Source organism: Octopus bimaculoides, chromosome 4 (assembly GCF_046866305.1).
Source record: "Octopus bimaculoides isolate indiv1 chromosome 4, ASM4686630v1, whole genome shotgun sequence".
In the NCBI taxonomy this organism is placed as follows: domain Eukaryota; kingdom Metazoa; phylum Mollusca; class Cephalopoda; order Octopoda; family Octopodidae; genus Octopus; species Octopus bimaculoides.
Window position 1 is genome coordinate 50,048,665 of NC_142931.1, and position 20,592 is coordinate 50,069,256.

The 20,592-nt window shown below is 35.0% G+C and overlaps 1 protein-coding gene across 1 annotated transcript in view; it reads left to right on the forward strand.

The window, feature by feature from the left end:
• LOC106881251 (uncharacterized) overlaps positions 1-20,592 on the forward strand; it is a 247,435-nt gene that overhangs the window by 22,821 nt on the left and 204,022 nt on the right. Inside the window, exon 2 of the mRNA XM_052967047.2 lies at positions 8,286-8,375. The gene's annotated coding sequence lies outside the window, so the exon portion shown is untranslated. The remainder of the gene's footprint in view (positions 1-8,285; positions 8,376-20,592) is intronic.

Here is a 20,592-nt window from a genome sequence, read left to right on the forward strand (position 1 = left end):
AGTGAAGAAGCAAATTCTGAATAAATGAAGGTTGAAAGAAGATAGAAAAATTAAGAGAGAGAATGAGGTGAGAAAGAGTTGAGAAGGAGAGAGGGGAGGCAGAGAAGTGGAAAGGGAGAGAGGGGGAAGAAAAAGGAGGAGGAAGAGAAAAGGAGAGTGAGAGAAGGCAGAGAAAGGGAGGGAGTGAGAGAGGAGGAGATAGATGGTCAACTGAGATGCGCAGTGGATTTGAACTGACCAACCATGTACTTGCAATAATTTAAATTTTCTGGACTATTAATCTCATTTTCATAACTTTGTCTTTAATGTTACTTGTTTCAATTTGTCCAATCTTCATTGCTTCAAAAATTCGGTATTAATCACAAAAAAAAATTACATGAGAGATGAGTTTAATAGTACAGAAAATGTAAATTATTGACACAATCACTAATTTCAGGAATATTGACACATTAGTTCCAAGTTCAATATTGAATCCATTTTGGATCATTTTGCCACAGTTTTTACTATACTGGAGAATTTATTAATCAGAGACGAAGATTCAGAATTATGGGAAATTGTAGAAGTAAACTGTGACACTGATAACTTTCTATTGCCCATTAATGTAGTGACTAATTCCAATTAGAATCTCAATGTCAATAGCTTCAGGGGAGAAAATAAACTGTAATCAAGTCAAAATAGAAGCCTCTATATAGTAGATTTACATGCTAGAAATAACAACGAAATCTCCCACAAATCACACCCTACTGATTTACTAAGAAAAGGAAATATTTTGAATAATGTAGTCCTGGATACATTATACTGGAAACAAAGTAAAAATTGTGACAATTTCAAAGGAGTTTGGTTACACGCTCACTCTATCAGAGCAGATCTAAGACTAGGAACAATAACAACTTTACTTGAGATATTGGTAATGAGGTTGTTAGGACGCTAGTTGGCATGAATAGAGTGCATTTCCTAAGAATGGGACTTACTGTAGCTTCACTATAAAGATTGAAATATATCTCTGGAAAGAGAGACGGGAGGGAATGATGGAGAGAGAGAAGGAGAGAGAGAGAGAGAGAGAGAGAGAGAGAGAGAGAGATCGAAGAGTTTTATGAAGACAGAGATTAGTTCTGGGGGAACATTGTTAATGCTGGCACATTGTTAGGACTGGTGGACATTTTTGTTTGAAGCGACTAGGACTTTAGTGCATAACGTAAACGTATGCAATGCAGTAAGCCTTGAGGAGATTTTTCTTGTATGGTGTGAGGAGTTAAATGCAAAGAAGTAAGTGGGTGTTTGAGAAAAGATTTATGGGAGTACTTAGATCAATCTTTGGATGAATAATCATTTTGAACACCTGGGTATGGGGACTCCTGTATGCCTTCCCGGTTCAATAATTTAGAGCTAACAGTTCTAAATTTTTTTAATTTTCAGACAATCAATCAATCGATTGATTAAATTTAACAATGGACACACCCAAACGCATATCTGAAACACTTATAAGCCTCTAATAAAAAATGTATATAACCCATTATTTCTATCTATTATGTGTGTGTGTCATAAACCAGTGTTTTACTGATGCAGTTTGACATGGCGTTAGTGCCACACACTCTGTTTTGTTCCCGTTCAATAATGATAATTCTCGAAAAGCGAATCAACTTCGTTTGTTTCTGGATGCAATCACCAAGTAAATCTGAAAAACGGCAAGTCGGATAGGACATGATTCGATTATCAACTACATTCCACAAAGCCACATAAGCTTTAAGAGAGTGTGTAATATTCTTTTACGTGTATAAAACCTAAGGATAGTAGGTTGAATCTGGCTCGTGGCAAGTTTATTCAGGCCTCTAGTTCAATTATATGTATAAGAAATTATCATAATTCTTTTAGATTGCAAAATCCTTTGAGCAATTTTAGTAAGAAATTAAGCAGGATATGAAAAGTGCTGTTAATGAATGAGAATAAAGACGAAAGATACTGTATTTCATACACAGGCTGATCCTGTAATATTTCAGGAAAAATTCTCCTTTTCAAATAGAAGAAAGAAAATAATGACTTTGGAGAAATGCATTTTTATTGGTAGATTATTCTAGCAGTGTTATAACGGAAGGCTGCCTTTTGTTACTCCACATTAGAAAGGCCAGTCGATAACACTTTTCTCCAATAGCTTTCTTTATTTTCTTTTTTCTATTTAAAACGGATATTTTTTAACCGAACTATAATTGGATCATTAAATAAACTTTGTAAAGTAAAGTAATGCAATACTTTCCCCCCTTTGTTTTCATTTATTGATGTCACCTTGCATATTTTGTTTGAATCCTCTCCTGCATTGATCAATGATCTTTTCAAGCATTTGTCTCATTTATACATACTGCAGTGCTTCAAGCAAGTTGCAATGCTGCAATACTAGTTTATTATATTTTATAATTATATATATATATATATATATATATATATATATATATATATATATAAATTTTTCAGAATGAGATAAAAATCCAAAGCTGTGAAAGATTTTAGAACATTCATAAATAGGTCTTACAGCTGTTTCCGGGATATTTTATATATCCCTTCATCGGAGACGGTGTGAGAGAATGGTTAAGCAATAGTTATTTTAGATAAGATATGAAATAGAGAGTGAAGTGGGGGAAAGAAAATAGACGTGAGATATGCAGGGATATTTGCATCTGTAGATCCATTATTTAGGCAGAATGGTATACATATAATATACATATAAGATTCCAGTGTCTTGTGAGTAAGTTCCAATAGTATTTAAAATTGGTCATTCCAAGTATAGAGTTTGTACACGGTGTTATTGAATCGAGGGTTTTATATACATATATATATATATATATATATATATATATATATATATATATATATATATATATATATATATATATATATATACATATATATATATATATATATATATATATATATATATATATATATATATATATATATATATATATATATATATATATATCATTAGCAACTATTCAGAACTGAAGGTCGAGTAGAATCGTGATTAACACCGGTTCAGATTAGACAAATCAGTCCACTTTTGGGATTTCAATCAATGAAAGAGAAGCTTTTGAAGCTATATACTAAAACTGTGATCCATTTGCCCTTCACTTTAGTCTATATACACTAAAGAAGAGATGCTGTCTTTCAAATTTAAACACATATTCCACATAATCTACACAAATGGATTCTAGCGATATGAACGATATTAAAAGGGTTTTTCTTTTTCAGCTGAAACAGTGCAAGCTTTCCAACAATCATTGGTCTTCTCAAGAACTGCATGCATTCATTTGGAGAATTTTTGTCTCTAGTCACTTTCTTAGTACATTTAATAGAACTGTGTATATACCCTATGGATGTGCTTTTCCCCAATACTTCTGCAAACGAAATTTGATAACAAATTATATTCTCTTCTTTATTGTGAATAAGTTGTTACAATGTATATTGACCCCTTTAACTGTTTACTTTGGCCTACATCAGGAATAGAGTTTTACGAATAATTGTTCCCATCCGGCCCATGATATATCTAGTTTGTGCTTCAATCTAGACCACAAGCGAAAACTGAAGCATTCGACCGGTTCACGCTGCAGGTTATTCGAGCAGAAATGCATGCTTGTGGTTTCTCAACAATGATGAGTATAACAAATATAACTACAGTAACAATGAAAATAATAGAAATCTTATAAAAAGTTATCTATTTACTCATATGAAAACTCAAATGCAGCCTGAAGAGTAAGGATTTGCCGTTGATTATAAATATCTACAATGGGCTTGAATGAAAATGTTTCAGATGAGGTTCTGCTTACTACATATGTATAAGCAATGTAGTGAATTTAAATCTTTCGATAAACTGGGATTATCTTTGTAATTAAAAGACAAAATACTCGTTCGCCAGTTTTTTAAACTCTAAAAACAATTAAAGTAAATAACTCCAATAATATCAGGAAATTTTTTTTTTAATTACACCGCACCTTCTCAGAAAAGAAACTACATATAGTTTCTAATAACTAAACTGAAAACAAATATTAATTATTATACTAGACTACAAAATGACACAATAAATGAGAAACGAATGTATTTCATGGGAAACATTAAGCTGCTATATATCGTGCAAAAGAGAATATATTCCTGTTTTTTTAGGATGGGGTCATAACTTTAATTGAACAGACTTGTTATCAAAGGCGTTCAACTTATGACGCTTAGATCTTTTTTTGTTTTTCTTAAATCGCACAAACCTGTTACCAAAAACCTGTAACAATCGCACCGTTTTTTTCTCTTTAATATAAAATTTCTAAGACTACACTATCTAAAACAGTAAGGTTTAGAAAGGGCAGGATCTTTCCTCAGCAGTTTATGGCAATGTGATTCTCTAACGACTTTAAAGGCACTAGGATTAAAGCAAACATGATCTTTTACTTCGACAAAAGTCCGCGTATTTATAAGAAATGGGAAACGTTGTGTGGTTGACGCCTCTAGTAACATAAAGGAAAAGAATTCCCAACCACGAACTGATATCACTTTGCTATGTCGATTTATCGAGAAGCTCCTACTTTATAGTACTGAACTTGAAATTCACAAGGTCTGGGCTTTTTTGAAGGGAGTAAGAACGAGATGCTGAGACGTTTCTGTGTCAGTAAGTGTATACTAAAACAGAAGGTGGTCTCGAATTGTCAAGATTTAATTTCAAACTTCAAGAAAAAGTATTCAGTTTTTGTTTTCACGTTCAAAACCATATGCTTTAAAGCATGGATACTAATGAGAAAAATGTAGACAGAACAAGAATTGCAGAGAGATGCACTTCTTAGGAGGAAACAGTGAACAAAGTTTCGGGTTTTTAAAGCTTCAAATCGTTAATAAGTAGGAAAAATATGCTATACTTTATGCGTTGAATGACTTTTTGCTCAGAAGAGCAAAAAATGTCGTTATAGAAGTAAAAGAGAAAGAAAGGAAACGCTAGGCATCCATGAGCCACCTACTCCATAATGGAGCAAAGTGCAAGATATCCATAGTAAAAATATAGTAAGTACATAAAAATAATTATACATGAGTTTTCGACATACATTTTTACATATTGTATAAGATGTATAAGAACAATATTAATTTAACATGTGTTTAGATTTATTAGATTAAAAGTATTATTTTTACACGTGTGTCATTTCGATTAAAAGATTTTATACAGCGTTTTATTTGAGATGAATTTTGAGTGAAAGCTATTTATGCTATTGATTCATTTGCAATTAGTACATAATTCATTAAATGCATTTGACTGCATGTCTCAGCAAAGAAATACCGAAATTCAATGACATTTGTTTACATAGGTGAGGAATTCCTACCAAGCTTTGTCTAAGAATTAAGAGTAGACAAGTAATTGCCACGTCCATCGTCTCGTTCTGAGTAAGAAATATTATCTCTATTCAAAGAATAGAAAACGTAAATAAAGCTCTGCATTTGAACTCGTTATGTGTAACCCTAAGCCACTGCTAATCTTGCAGACTCATTCGAACTTATTTAACTATTTTTTGTAAAATTACAGGTAGGAAATTTTATATTTGTTGGTCGTTATTTTGAAAGAGGTCTGGTCTTTATCAAAAATAAAGATCATATTGGTTTCAAATTTTAGCATAAGGACAGCAATTTCGAGGAGGGACAAGTCGCTTGCATCGACGCTGGTACTCAAGTGGCACTTATTTTGTAGACTCCTAGAGGCTGAAAGGCAACATCAACTTCGGCGGAATTTGAAATCCGAATATAGAGACAGACGAAATGCTACTAAGCATTTTGCCCAGCATGCCAACGATTCTACCGGCTCGCTGTCTAAGAAATAAAGATAATATTTCATAACACAGCGAGCTGGCAAAATCGTTAGCACGCTGAGCAGAATACTGAGCGGCATTTCGTCCGTTCTGAGTTCAAATTCCACCAAAATCAACTTTGCCTTTCATCTTTTCTGGGCCTATAAAATAAGTACCAGTTGAGTACTGAAGTTGAAACCAATATTAATATTTCATAAATTAGAAAAGTGAAGTGAGAAACTGGTTGACAGAACATCGGTGCACTATTTAGTTCGTCCTTCTTTATTCTGAATAAAAAGATAAGTACCAGTTACGTAGTATTGGCTCGATTCAATTGACTTTTACTGCTTTTCTGAAAATTGTGACTTTATACTAACGTTAAAAATCAATATTTTCATAAAGAAACTGTAGCAAAAAATGTTGTTTTTTTTTAAATATCGATGCACACAGCAACATCTGGATATACGTATATCACGAGGATATATATTTACATGTCTTCAAGTAATTGTATAGGAACGGATGAACGTCCCTTCAATTCAAGCATACAGCCAGACCAGGCTTGTTATTAGATTAGAAAGCATATTTGTCATATGCGTACTTGCAGAAGAATATGTTTATATACATATATCACTGAATTAATGTGTTTAAATATGTGCGAGAAATCTCTATAAATATATACATTTGTCGATGTGTGTGTGTGTGTGCACGTGCGTGTAAATGAGAATGGGAATTCGTTTAATTATGTTGATGCATATATCAATCTAATATTTACATATATATATATATATATATATATATATATATATATATATATATATACATACAGACAAACACAGGCACACACACACACACACACATAGATTATGTATAAAATTAAAGTTTAGATAGGAGACTTTAAAATGTATGTAAACCTTGTTTTGGGCATGTCCCTAGTAGTGTGCCTTGAGACCACGTTCACTACTTACGGCTACCAGGCGTCACCCCCAGTACCGTACTTTAGTCGCAGCTTATAGTACATTCTATCTTCCCTTTCAATTCTTTAAAATATATATATATATACACAAGGACATCAACACATATTTATATCTCACTATTGTATGTATGTATGTATGTGTGTATGTATGTATGTATGTATGTATGTATGTATGTCATTATTCATTTTATGCCAGACAGACAAACAAATAGATAGATAGATAGATAGATAGATAGATAGATAAATAGATAGATAGATAGATAGATAGATAGATAGATATTATAAGATAAATCGATTGAACAGAAAAGAGTGCAGGAATTTGCTCGATATCGATTCCTTGACCAACTGAATTCAAATTTAAGCAACGAGTCAATAAGCTACTAGACCATACGACCAGGTGTCGACAATTTGTATCTTATTACTACCTATGTAATTTGTTTATTTTGCTCAATGGTCTAGCCATCGATTATAAATATGTTTTACGTAGTGGAATTTAATCAGAAATATCATTATAACATTAGCAGTTGCTCTGTCTGCTCATTTCACTAAGTTGGTGTTTTCATATGATCATGGGCCATGATAGAAGTGTTAAAAGCATGCACATTATTTCTTAATCTATCAGCTCCGTTCTAGAGTAGGCTCCAAAATGTTTAAATTGGCCAGTACTCAATTGGTAAAATGGCTTGGATACTATGTTAAGGCATCTACTTTGCTTTCAAGTGACATCCCTGTCAGAAATAGGCAGTTGGAGACCTCTCTGTAATGAAATTGCAATAACAGCTAAGTTAAGTGACAGTATATTTTAAATATGGAATATTTGATTACGACTAAATTCGACCACCAATACTTTTTATAAGTCAGAAATTACTCAGGTTGAAATAAATATACTATACCCCATTGTTCGGGAAATAATTTAAAGACATATTACAGTGGTTTTCAATTTCGAGTTGCGAAAAGAAACTTTGAAATTAGCACTGCAATCGAACAAAACATATTTATACACAGCAATGAAGTTTAATTTGTGATGGAGCCTGCCTACCTAACTTTATTATAAGCTAGGTGGACTCAGCCAAAATGTTTTAAGTGTTACTACCAGCAATTTAACCATGATTAATTTAACACAGGCATTTCAATCAGCTGCTGTTTGTTCATACAAAAACGCTTTTAATATTTTCAAAAAACGTTACCTTACAAACCCAACTCTGAATATTTCACCCAGTCCTATCTACTCGAAACTGCAGGCCTCTGAATTTCAATTCCCTATGGACCCACTTTTTTATGTGTCTATTGAGGAGACATCCTTGCTGTAGACGCCGACATAACAAATATTCAAACTGAACCTCAACTCTTATCAGTCTGAGGGGAGACTGCAAATGTTAAGCTTACTGCCGCTCTTCCTTTGACTTATCTTTGAAAATGCAAGAGTGAAAAAGAAAAAAAAAAAGAAAACTGTAACATATAACCTCTCTTGATATATATATTGACATATTTCAATCTTGTTTCCATTTTAGTTCTGCCCAGATCAGACTTCAAAATCCTTGGCAGCTTTATGATCAGAATAAATGAACACTTTATCCACAGGAATTCCTCGAAGTTAATAAGTAAGTTCTTGTTTTTTTTTCATGCATTTGTAAATATGTCTCTCCTTCACAGACACCCTCTCACTCTCTCTCTCTCTCTCTCTCTCTCTCTCTCTCTCTTCTCTCTCTCTCTCTCTCTCTCTCTCTCTCTCTCTCTCTCTTTCTCTCTCTCTCTCTTTCTCTCAAACACACGCATGCACACATTCTGTATTTTTGTGTGTGTATTTGTATGTATATATATGTGTATGTACGTGTGTGTATGTGCGCATACTTTTTTTCTCTCTCCGTTTTTTTTCTTTCTCTCTTTCCATTTATTTGCTCTCCTCATTCAAGTGTAGGCTCGAAACGTCAAAGACTCTTTCATTTTTCCTGAGCATCAAACTAATACACTCTGTTGTTCCCTTATCTGTCTTTGTTTTGTTTTTTGTACAATTTTGAGAGACACACACACACATATATAAATTTGGTGTGTGTTACGTTCCATTACTTAATAAATAATAAAAATGTATGGTAAATAAACAAACGACATAACAATACTGAGTGAACAACTGGACGGAAGACAAACACAGAAAGTCCTCAACTCTTCATCAGTTATCAACCAATTGGTAATACTCAGTTTCGCACCATTAATGATAAGCTTCTCGTATATTATATATATATATATAAGATAAGCTTACTTGGAAATGGATGTGTGGCATTCAATCATATAATAATATAAATAATATATATATATATATGAATTACGAAATACGAAAACAGCTTGAAATACGAAGGCAAACTTGGGTATGCGAACAACGAGAGAAGCAAATGGAAAACAAGACAAGTAACATGAAGAACGACCCTTCATCAGTTGTCGTCTGTTCATCTACTCCACATTTCGAGCAATTAACGACAATATGAGACTTCGAAAAACAGTTGCTTCCGCGAACCAAAATAAAATTTGGGATTTGCGGAGGGTCAAAGTTGGTAAGTAAAACAAGACAGTGGAGATATACAACAAACCAAGCGAAAACAAACATGGAGAGCCGTTAGGCCAGACGAGGTAACGTAGCGAACGCTGGAGGGATATTCTTTGACAAGAGAAAAGATAAGGGAGGAGATAGATAAGAATGCTGAAGGAAAAGAAAGATGGACGATAGTGATGTGTGAGCAACAAGAGAGAGTAAAGGAGGAGGAGGGTGAGAGAGAGAGAGAGAGAGGGACAGACAGACAGACAGACAGATAGAAAACGGTGAAGGGGAGAAAAAAGAATTAGAGAAAGGATGAGAGAGAAAAACGAAAGGGGAAGAAGGGGAAAAAATTAGAGAAAGTAAGAGAGGGAAAACGGAAAGGGGGAGAGAGAGAACAGAACAGGGTAGAGTCATATATATATATATATATATATATATATATATATATATATATATATATATATATATATATATATATATATATATATATATATATATATATATATATGTATGTATGTATATATATAAGAGACACAGTGTACGTTAGCCGATATATACATACATACATACATACAAACATACATATATATATATATATATATATATATATATATATATATATATATATATATATATAATACAAAATGGGACAAGAATGCAAAACATCCAGACAGTTAGGTGATACAAGAAAGGGACAACAAAACATCCAGAGAGACGATACAAAGAAAACAAGGACAGGTCATTCGGAGTTTTCTTTCCTCAGTCGAGATCCATATTATCTTTGCAATTTTGGCTGGTTATTCTCGATATTGCTCCAATCTGGCCAGCCCCAAGGAAAAACTAAGCTAAAAGCATTAGATTCCTTGGAAGAAAACAGCAAACGTATACAAAACAAGGACGGAAAAAAAACGAATAATGTTACACAAATACAATAAAAATAATAACAGGACATAACAAACAGATGTCTTTCGACTAAGGACGATTGTGCAGGAGTGGCTGTGTGGTATGAATCTTGCTTCCCAACCATTTGGTTCTGGGTTCAGTCCCTCTGTGCGGCGGCACATTGGGCAAGTGTTTTTCGCTATAGCCCCTAGCCGACCAAAGCTTTGTGAGTGGATATGGTAGACGGAATCTGAAAGAAGCCCGTTGTATATATATATGTGTGTGTGTGTGTGTGTGTATTTGGGTGTCTGTGTGTCCCCCACCATCGTCGGTGTGTTTACGTCTCCGTAATTTTGCGGATTTGCATAAGAGACCGATAGAATAAGTACTAGGCTTACAAAGAATAAGTCCTGGAGTGGATTTACTCGACTAAAAGTGGTGCTCCAGCATTGCCGCTGTCAAATTACTGAAACAAGTGAAAGGATAATACACATTATTTCATTTTTGCTGAAAGCTGTGTATATCCGATTAAAGGAGTGTAATTGCATTGACTCTAGTGTGACTATCATAAATATTTTTTCAAGACCAGACGGTATAAAAGGTAAAATTGAATCCGGTAAAACATGACCTGGCAGTAAAGAAACTGATACTGGTTATTTTGGAACTAGGCTGTATGGTCCTATATTTTCAGGAAGAAGAAATCAAAACTTTGTGATATCCATACACTCCCCATGAAGGCTATAGCAATGTAACACGAATAAATTGTTTTTTGATATGCACTTGGTCAAAACTTATCTCTTTATCCGCATGCAAAACATCTTTTTTTTTTTTTTTTCTGTGACCCCCAGCTTTTTACTTTACACCTAAGGTATGGACAGCCTTTTTTAAGAAGCGAGCTCATCATCAGACAGGCTGCACGTTTTTTTTTTTTCTTCGTGAAATTAGGCGTGGCATACAGAAACTTCCGCAGGTGACACGTTGCCTATGACTGCTTTACACTGAAACAAATATGAATTTTTTTTTAGTGGATCCAAAATCAATTTCTAGCAGACGACTTAAATATCATGTCGTTTATTCTAGTAACTTCAGCAGAAAGTAAAATGAAGTCGATTTCGGTATGACTTAAATTTAGAATGTAGCAGCACAAATTGATATTATAATACCTATAGCTGATTTATTTTTCAACTCATGTCATCCTAACCGAGCATACTTATGATCAAAAATATTCTAGCCTTGAATATCCGGTCTTCTTTTCAAATAGGACCAAACTATCCAATATAAACTATCAAATAGGACTAAACTATATTTAGGACTAAACTATCCAATGAGTTTGTTTTTATTTACATTATTTACATTTGACGGATAATTGTCCTCATCTTGTTTGTTGTTGATACAATGTTCTGGCTGATATACCCTCCAGCATTCATCAGGTGTCTTGGGGAACTTTCGAATCTGGATTCTCATTCGTAAGGTATCTTTCGATGTTGTTGTTGTTATTATTATTCAGGTCACTGCCTGGAATCGAACTCGGAATCTTGGGGTTGGTAGCCCGCGCTCTTAACCACTACGCCATATGCCCGTTTGTGTTGTATCTTTAAAGACAATGGTGCATGATATGTAGAGTAAGTGGTTATTTCATGTAGATTAAGTGATCAAATAGATATCCCCTCACATTTTTTTAAAGGACTTCAGTTTCAATCAATTTGCCACCCTTAGCGGGAACGAAAGCGACTTCTTATATCAACGGTTATAAAGGAGTGAAGTCGATTGAATCGATCCTAGTACTTCGCTTTTGTTTGTGTTATCTATCCAGAAGCAAATCCATCTCGGTATGATTTGAACTGTTTCTGTCAAACTGCCACACTTCACGTTAGCTGTCAATGGGGTCTTCGACTACATGTCCACTTACTACCACTCCCTTTAAATGACCAGTCACTGAACAATAATCCACTTTATATTTTAAGAGTACGTTAAAGTATGGTACTGAACTACTACTACTACTACTATTACTACTACTATTACTACTACTACTGCTACTGTTGCTGCTGCTTCTGCTGCTGTTGCTGCTGTAACAGTAGTCTGCTCTCTCTCTCTCTCTCTCTCTCTCTCTCTCTCTCTCTCTCTCTCTCTCTCACTCACTCACTCTTTCTCCCGAATCCTCTCTTCATCTCCCTTTCCCTCTCCCTATCTATCTATTTATCTTATATTTCAATGATTTTCATCAGTAAACTTTGATATATAAACTTATATGTTGATCAAGGCTATTCAACATTATCATCGACAACAACTGTTACTACTACTACTATTACTACTACTACTACTACTACTACTACTACTACTACTACTACTACTACTACTATAACAACAGCATTGGGCTCAAGTTAAATTCACGAATCTTTAAAGCATTTCAGTAATAATATTATCAGAGTGGACAAGTGTGGCGTATGCTATACGAGAGCAGAAGGTGATAAATTATTCAATGTTTCTGATGTAGTAAACCATGATCGTGACCATTATTAACGCTAAGATATTGAATATATTTACTTTTCTTCTTTTCATTACGAACTTTGGTGGTTGTTGTTGCTACTGCTGCGTCTGCTGTTTAGACTCAGGTCATCTTTGATTTAGCATACCTTTGATCAAATGGGTGGAGGCGCAATGGCCCAGTCGTTAGGGCAGCGGACTCGCGGTAGGAGGATCGCGGTTTCGATCGATTCCCAGACCGGGCGTTGTGAGTGTTTATTGAGCGAAAACACCTAGAGCTCCACAAGGCTCCGGCAGGAGGTGGTGGCGACCCTTGTTGTACTCTTTCACCTCGACTTTCTCGCACACGTTCTTCCTGTTTCTTGAGTAACGCTGCGATGGACTGGCGTCTCGTCTAGTTGGGGTGAACACATACGCCATAGAAACCGGGAAACCGGTCCCATGAGCCTTGCTAGGCTTTGAAAGGATATAAATAAAAATAATAATGATCAAAGGGATTTTAGTGGTGACTCTTCAGTCTTTTAGGCCTATATAGGGCATTATCATCCTTTCCTAAGGCGGCGAGCCGCCAGAATCGTTATCGTGTCGTGTAAAATGCTTAGCGGCATTTCATCCGTCATTGCGTTCCCAGTTCAAATGCCGCCGAGGTCGACATTGCCTTTCATCCTCTCGGGGTTGATAAAATGAACACCAGTTGCGTACTGGGGTTGATGTAATCGACTTACCCCTACCCCAGACTTGCTTGCCTTGTGTCAAAATTTGAAACAAATATCTTTTCCTTATGTAAAAGTGTATGGGGTCATTTGAGGGAAATTTGGCACTAGATCTAACAGACTACGTAGAAGCTCCACTATTGACGAGCATATGGTGTAGTGGTTAAGAGCTCGGGCTACTAACCCCAAGATTCCGAGTTCGAATAATAATAACAATAATATTAATAATAATAACATCATCGAAAAATACCTTAGGAATGAGGACCCAGGTTCGAAATTTCCCCAAAACACCTGATGAAGGCTGGAGGGTATATCAGCCGAAACGTTGTGTTAACAACAAACAAGATGAGGACAAATATCCGTCAATTGTAAATAATGTAAATAATGACTTATTTTTATCTTTTACTTCCTTCAGTCATTAGACTGAGGCCATACTGGAATTTTTAGTCGAATAAATCGACCCGGTAGTTTTTTTTTTAAAAAGCCTGGTACTTATTCTATGGGACTTTTTGCCGAACTGCTAAATGAACCATTGTTCAGTGCTCTTGTAGACCCTTCGATATGGAGAATATGACGGAAATAAAGTAGATGGGAAAATAAAGAAAGAAAACATATATGAATTAATGAATGAATGTGGATGGGAGAACGAGATAATGCAAAGAAAACAATAAAAGAAAGAATGAGGAAATAAATAAAAAGAAACGAAATAATCGCAAGACAATCAAAGAATGATGAATGAAAGAACGAATTTTTTAAATGTTTTGTTAGTTTCGCTCATTGGACTGCATCCATGCTGGGAGTACTGCAATCGAGGATTCTTAGCTCCATGATTGACCAAGAGATCGGGAGTAAAAAGTCAAGCAAATATGGATATTCAAGGAATTACAGACCTGGAATCAGAAATAGGACTCGTACAAAGAAATACCGAAGAGACTAGAGGCGAGTGCAGCCAATGCTGTAAAACAGTTCGTACCTAAGTGAGATTGAAGATACATCAAGGCAAGGAGTGTCTGAAGAAATCAAAGTAGTAAAGGTCATTAGACAGTGAAACACGAAAGCGCATGCTAAAACACATATCCAAATTAAATAGGCACATGTGTGTGTGTGTGTGTGTGTGTGTGTGTGTGTGTGTGTTTCTGAAGGTCTATATTGGCGTATGTTAAAGGAGATGACTTGACTAAATGGTGTTTTGTAGAAGTGTTGTGCATTGTTGTACATACAGTGGTTCGAATAATCTTAGTTTCTGATATAAAATATATTAAATTAAGAATCAATGATCTCAATAATTCCCTATTAAATATGATAGTTTCCCTTTCATGATAGTTTAGTATTTAATCTGGAGGTAGGTTGTTTACCAGCTTTATATCGATGATTAGATTAATGAAGGTAGCGAATGGCTGATTTAATCTAAAATAGTAGTAGTAGTAGTAGTAGTAGTAGTAGTAGTAGTAGTAGTAGTAGTAGTAGTAGATGATGATGATGACGTTGTTAAATGCCAGCTCAGTCCTAAGTGAGCAGGCTTACCATTGGTGTCCGATTTGTTACCACTCCATATATTGCTGAGGAAATTTCGCTACTATTTCTAGCAGTTAGTTGAGTTGCAGTAATGGTATTAGTTGTAGCAGTAGTCAAAGTTACAATAATAGTAACAACAAAAGAACATTGATTCACGTACACTGTAGTTATAATAATGTTTGACAAAGTTTTTGAAGTCATACGTTCAAGACAGACCTTTCGACTATTTAGATTTTCTCGTTTTGCTTTTTTCTCCTAAAGATTGAAGGGACAGTTCGCTCAAACTATCCGACACGTAAATATTTTAATGTGGATTGCACAATACTTTACGATAATTATGATCCGTAACGTTCTGAGTTTAAATCCGGAATCGATAGAATTAAATATCAGTCAAGTATTGATATCGCTTTAAGTGGATACACTCTCCCCCAAAATATTTAACCTTGTGTCAAAATGGAAAGTTAATATTTTACAGGCAAGGTACTGGGCATTTAATGATTCAGGATCCGAAAAAATTGATGTTCTGCATCGACGAAAATCAATCCATAAAAGTTCGTAGGAAAAAAAAATTACTGTGATTTATTTTTCATCCACAAACTTTTACGGATTCATCAGATTAGTTATAATGACACTCAGAATAGTATTCAGATTAGCTTTCGGAAGAATTTTATAATAGTATTATTCAGAATAGTGTTCAGAAAGATGTCGAGCCAAAAGAAACCAGAACTATCAGTAATGATTAATACAGAAATTTTTTAGTAAAGACACGTTAAATAACAAAAAAAAAAAATTTTAATAATCCTGTCAGTAAAAATAAAAACAAAAACACACTGTCAGAATACAAGAATTAGAAAACTAGAAAATCTGAAATAACATTCAAGACGTCATTTTATATAATTTAAAGAGATTCGTAGAATAGTTGTTTCGTTCTGCGTTTTTTTTTTTCTTTTTGTAATTTTCAGTTTCAGATTAGACCTCAGCGTTCAGACATGTGATCAAAGACGCTTCAGTTGTTACTATCATTAATTCTGTATGTAAAGAACTACATTGTTTTATGTGCTCTTTCCTTTTCAAAGTGTAAATTGGGAGAGATTTTACTGATATTTCTAGCAGGTCAAGCATTTTCAAATAGGTTCTTTCATTGGCACATAGTTCTATTTTTAGCTGATTGAGAAACACAGCACTCTTCATTTACAGAGCAGTGATCTGTCATAGACAGGAAACTCTGCACGATTGAGGGTCTCAGTGTCTGGGACTTTGCCTGTCAATGAATATAAAAAATTTTATGCAGGCAGCTCTAAACAGTTCATGTTTCACTGGCTTAAGGCAAAGTTGGCAAAACAATAGTTCTGAAGGTTGAGATCCTTCTTCATTCAAACTTTCTTGTGAGATGTTTTTCTCTGGTCTTATTTTTGATGATATGCATCCTAGCGAAACGTTTGGAGCTAAGGGAAATTATATACGCACGTTGCTTTCCCGCTTATCTTTTTTACATAGTGTCCAAGGTGCCGGGGTATTATATTTGTATCAAAAAGATTTATCATGTTGTGACACGGTCTATGAAGTTTGCTGCGGCATAAATTGTTCTTCACATTTCAAAGTGGTCATTTTGTGACATTGAGTACAACCTGTACAAGTACGCTGTTACGTATATTTTGTACTTTATAACGTATCACTGTAAGGAGGTTCGGTGCGAAGGCAGAGTTGGTACAATTCTTGATGTATCTGTATTGTTTTACATGATTACAGTTGGTTCTTCGGCTAAACGCAGTAAGTGGGTGTTCTGGATATGATCTGTTTTGTCTGCTGTGTCGTCTACGCATTCGGAGAGTTTTCGCATTTTGTTTTTGGTGTTTTCTTCTCTCTCTCTCTTTCTCCCTCTCTCTCTCTCTCTCTCTCTCTCTCTCTCTCTCTCTCTCTCTCTCTCACACACACACACACACACACACACACACACACACTGTGCATGTGAGCTTGTGTGAAGTATGTTTATATTTTTAAGTGTGGTGCTTGGTTTCATCTTATGTTCTGTGCTGTTGCTAGGAAAAAAGAGACAATGGATTTGGTAGATGCTACCGTAAGCCAATCCTTTCAGAGCCAGTTTCTTAGTCAGTTAGAGTAGTTGTGCAGCAGTCTGGAGAATAATAGAATGATGTGAGTGTGTTGTCATTGACGTATGAGGTTATGAATGCATTTTAAGGATCTGTAGGAAGGTCATGTGTAAATATATATATTGAAAGGATTGTGATATAGCCTTCGGAAAATTAGAAATTTTTACGTGACGCTACAAGGGCTTGACGACTTGGCAAAGAGCTTTCTAACCACCATTTAGTGTTGTTTGTAGGGAAGGCGCTGTGTATATAAGTTAACTGTGGAGTATGGAATCAAAATCATTATTGATATCAATGCTAGACAGTTTGGTGTGTGTAGGGGTTTTATAATTTATGTACTTTATGTTTGTTAGATCGGTGCATTAGTTTATTGTAATTGTCTGAATCGGTGTTGTGAGTTGGAAATAGTACGGACTTGTGATAAATGGATTGGGTTTTCTAAAATTATTGAGGGCAAACATAAATGGATGATACTAATTCACTTTAGTTGTGTTGGACTAGAGAATTACGATTTTTCAAAGCTTCCAGGTTGTATTTAAGAACTTTTGTATAAGTAATTGTGAAGGCGCATGGCTCCGTAGTGAGAGCGTCGAGCTCACAATCAGATAATAAGTTCGATTCCCGGACTAGGCTGTGTGTTGCATTCTTTAGCAAGGCTCTTTATTTCAAGTCGCTCCAGTTCACTGAGGTGTAGAAATGAGTGGCGATGTCACTGATGCCAAGGCGTATCAGCTTTTGCCTTTCCCTTGGATAACATCGGTGGCATGAAGAGGATAGGCTGGTATGCATGAGCGACTGCTGGTCTTCCATAAACAACTTTGCCCGGACTTGTGCCTCGGAGGATTCCTTTCTAGGCGCAATCCCATGGTCATTCATGACAGAAGGGGGTCTTTTTATAAGACATTGTTATTGTTATTTTCTTTATTCGTCCAAGGTCATCCCTAATAAAAAAAAGACCTTTGATCAAAGGCATTCCAACTGTGACCATCTTGTCTTGTTTTTCTATGTGAAGGAAGAGTATTTAATTTGACCTTTTCTAAAACAATAAGGTATGATTTGAGGCATTTTTGGCTATCATTTGTATCAAGTCATGTAACTGTGGCAGAGGCTCTTTTGATGTATCATTAGCACAGGTGGTTATAAATGGTGAATGTAATGATTCTTTCAGGCCCTAAAAGCTTTACGTATATGTTTGTAATTTTCTCGTGGCTTGACTTTTCAGAAATTTCAGATTTCACTATTGTTGTGTCTGAGCAAGAAAGGGCCCAATATCACGGTTGTTTAACTCCAGGCAAGCCTCATTGAACTGGACCTAGAATGAAAAACATTCTAGCTAAGACATCGTATATTTTATACTACTTTAACTAATGTAGTCTAATGTGTCAGCTTGTTTAAGATGGTAGGTTGAATCGAAGGGGAATTTATCTGCTAATTCTAGTTGATCGAGTAACCACTTAGACATTGTTGGCTTGTCAATATCATTGTATATGTGGGAGGTGCGTGTTTTTCGTTTTGTGTTCTTGCTTTCATTGTATGATTTTTAGGAGTTGATTTTCGAAAAATGTCTGATAAGGACTTGCTTGGTGTTGGAGTATGTTATTTTGACATAGGGTGTGGTGGAAGTTACTGATAACGCTAATTACTTTATATAGTGTTTTACTGTAAGTTTTGTGGTTTGTGTTGGATACACTGCTTGCAAGTTTCCTGTTTTTCTATGGATTGAATTCCTTGTTATTTCCTTGTTAAGTTGTTTGATGCTGAGTGTTATTTTTATTGTGCGGCGTTGTATTGCCTTTGGTGATGTCCTTCGTTTTTATGAGATTGGTTATTTTTGCTATAAAAATCGGGATTATAATTTTTACGTTGTTTTATGGAGCTGTTCTTTGGATGTGACTATAATTATTTTGTTGCATGTATGTATTGTAATATCTATGCTGGTGATTGTAATGTTGTTGAATTATGCAAAACTGATTCTATTTCCTGGTGAAACTGGTTTCACTAGGATTTTTCAAAGTTTGTAAAACTGCTTTCACTTTGTTCATTGATGTGTAAGTTTGTTGTTATGATAATGGTCAGGTGGTCAGAGGAGACAAGGGGGATTATTTGCCAGTGGTTATGGTGACTAGGTGAATAGAACAAAAGATAATATCTGCAGAGGAATTGCACTAAACTTGGTGGGGTGCTTGTGTGCTGATTGTTTCGGATGTAAAGAGTTTATTTGTGATCTTATTGCATCAAAGTAGTAGTAGTAGTAGTAGTAGTAGTAGTAGTAGTAGTAGTAGTAGTAGTAGTAGTAGTAGTAGTAGTAGTTGTAGTAGTAGTTCATTGAAGTGTTCCCTTATTGTGGCATTTGGTAGAGTATAAAATTGTTATATTTGAAGTGTTATAGTTGGTTAGGTTGCTAGTGGTATATAAAGACAATGTTATAGCAATCGGTTTCATGTTACTGGCGTTTATTTTGCATGTCTGCATATCTAGTTTGTTATCGTGCACCATTAGAGTTTTAGTCTCGTTTGTGGTACTGGATACATGATTTTAAATATGCTATGAGGTCTTTTCTTTAGTGATACAATCTATCCCACTTTATCAAACTGTACGTTGAAATTCGAGGTGCTCAGTTTTGCGGGTATAATCAGTTTCTGAACTATCACAATGTAAATATCGTGTATGATGATAAAAATGATTACACTTCTAATGACGTTTCTTTGTCTTTCTTTGATTACTGTTGTAGTGTCGTGCTTTATTTGTTGTTTGTTTTTAATATTTTGTCTTATGCGAGCAAATGAAACAGTGCGGCCTAGTGGTTAGGTTTTCGGACTCAGGAACATTAATTCGTGGGTTCGATCATCGAACTGGGCAATGCATTATGCCTTTGAGCAAGGTACATCATTTCAAATTGTTCCAGTCATCTCAGCTGCAAATTAACAGTAGAAGCAGCGGGGGCGGGGTTTAATCCAGCAACTAATGGTGTTCTGTTTAGGGAGAATTTTGAACTCTCGGTCACTCAAACACCTCAGAAACTTGGGTATGGTCCCATGTGCCTGCAGACTCAAAACAAAATTTGCGTTTACAAGTTATATTTTTTCTGTGTGAGTTATTGGGAATTTTAAAGTAATTATTAGATGTGCACACATTATTAAAAACGAAAAAAAACTTGATTTACACAATAAAGTTTATTTTCGCTTAACTATTATAGATCAAGAGACAATTGAGTAAAAACTGTAGCTGTTATTAGTATAAACCAAAAGAATGAAATAAAAAGTAAAGGAAGACTAGCTGTAGCCGATTTGAACTCCAAGTTGTGAAACAATGTACAAAACACTATAGTTTATCTCATCTTCGTCAGTTACACTACAATACTACCTAGTATATTGGTCTTATCTATTTATTTTCCTTTTAATAACAAGTGAGACTAATTACTATAATGAAACCAGTACACAAGTATTACTGGTAATTATTTCGTCCACCTAGTAAGAATGAAGCTTAAATCTTTTACTGTGAAAAATAAATCCGCAACAGACGGTTACGGAATAGTATATTACCGTAAGTCTAGCATGGGTAACCTTTTTCTAGGAGCGAGCCC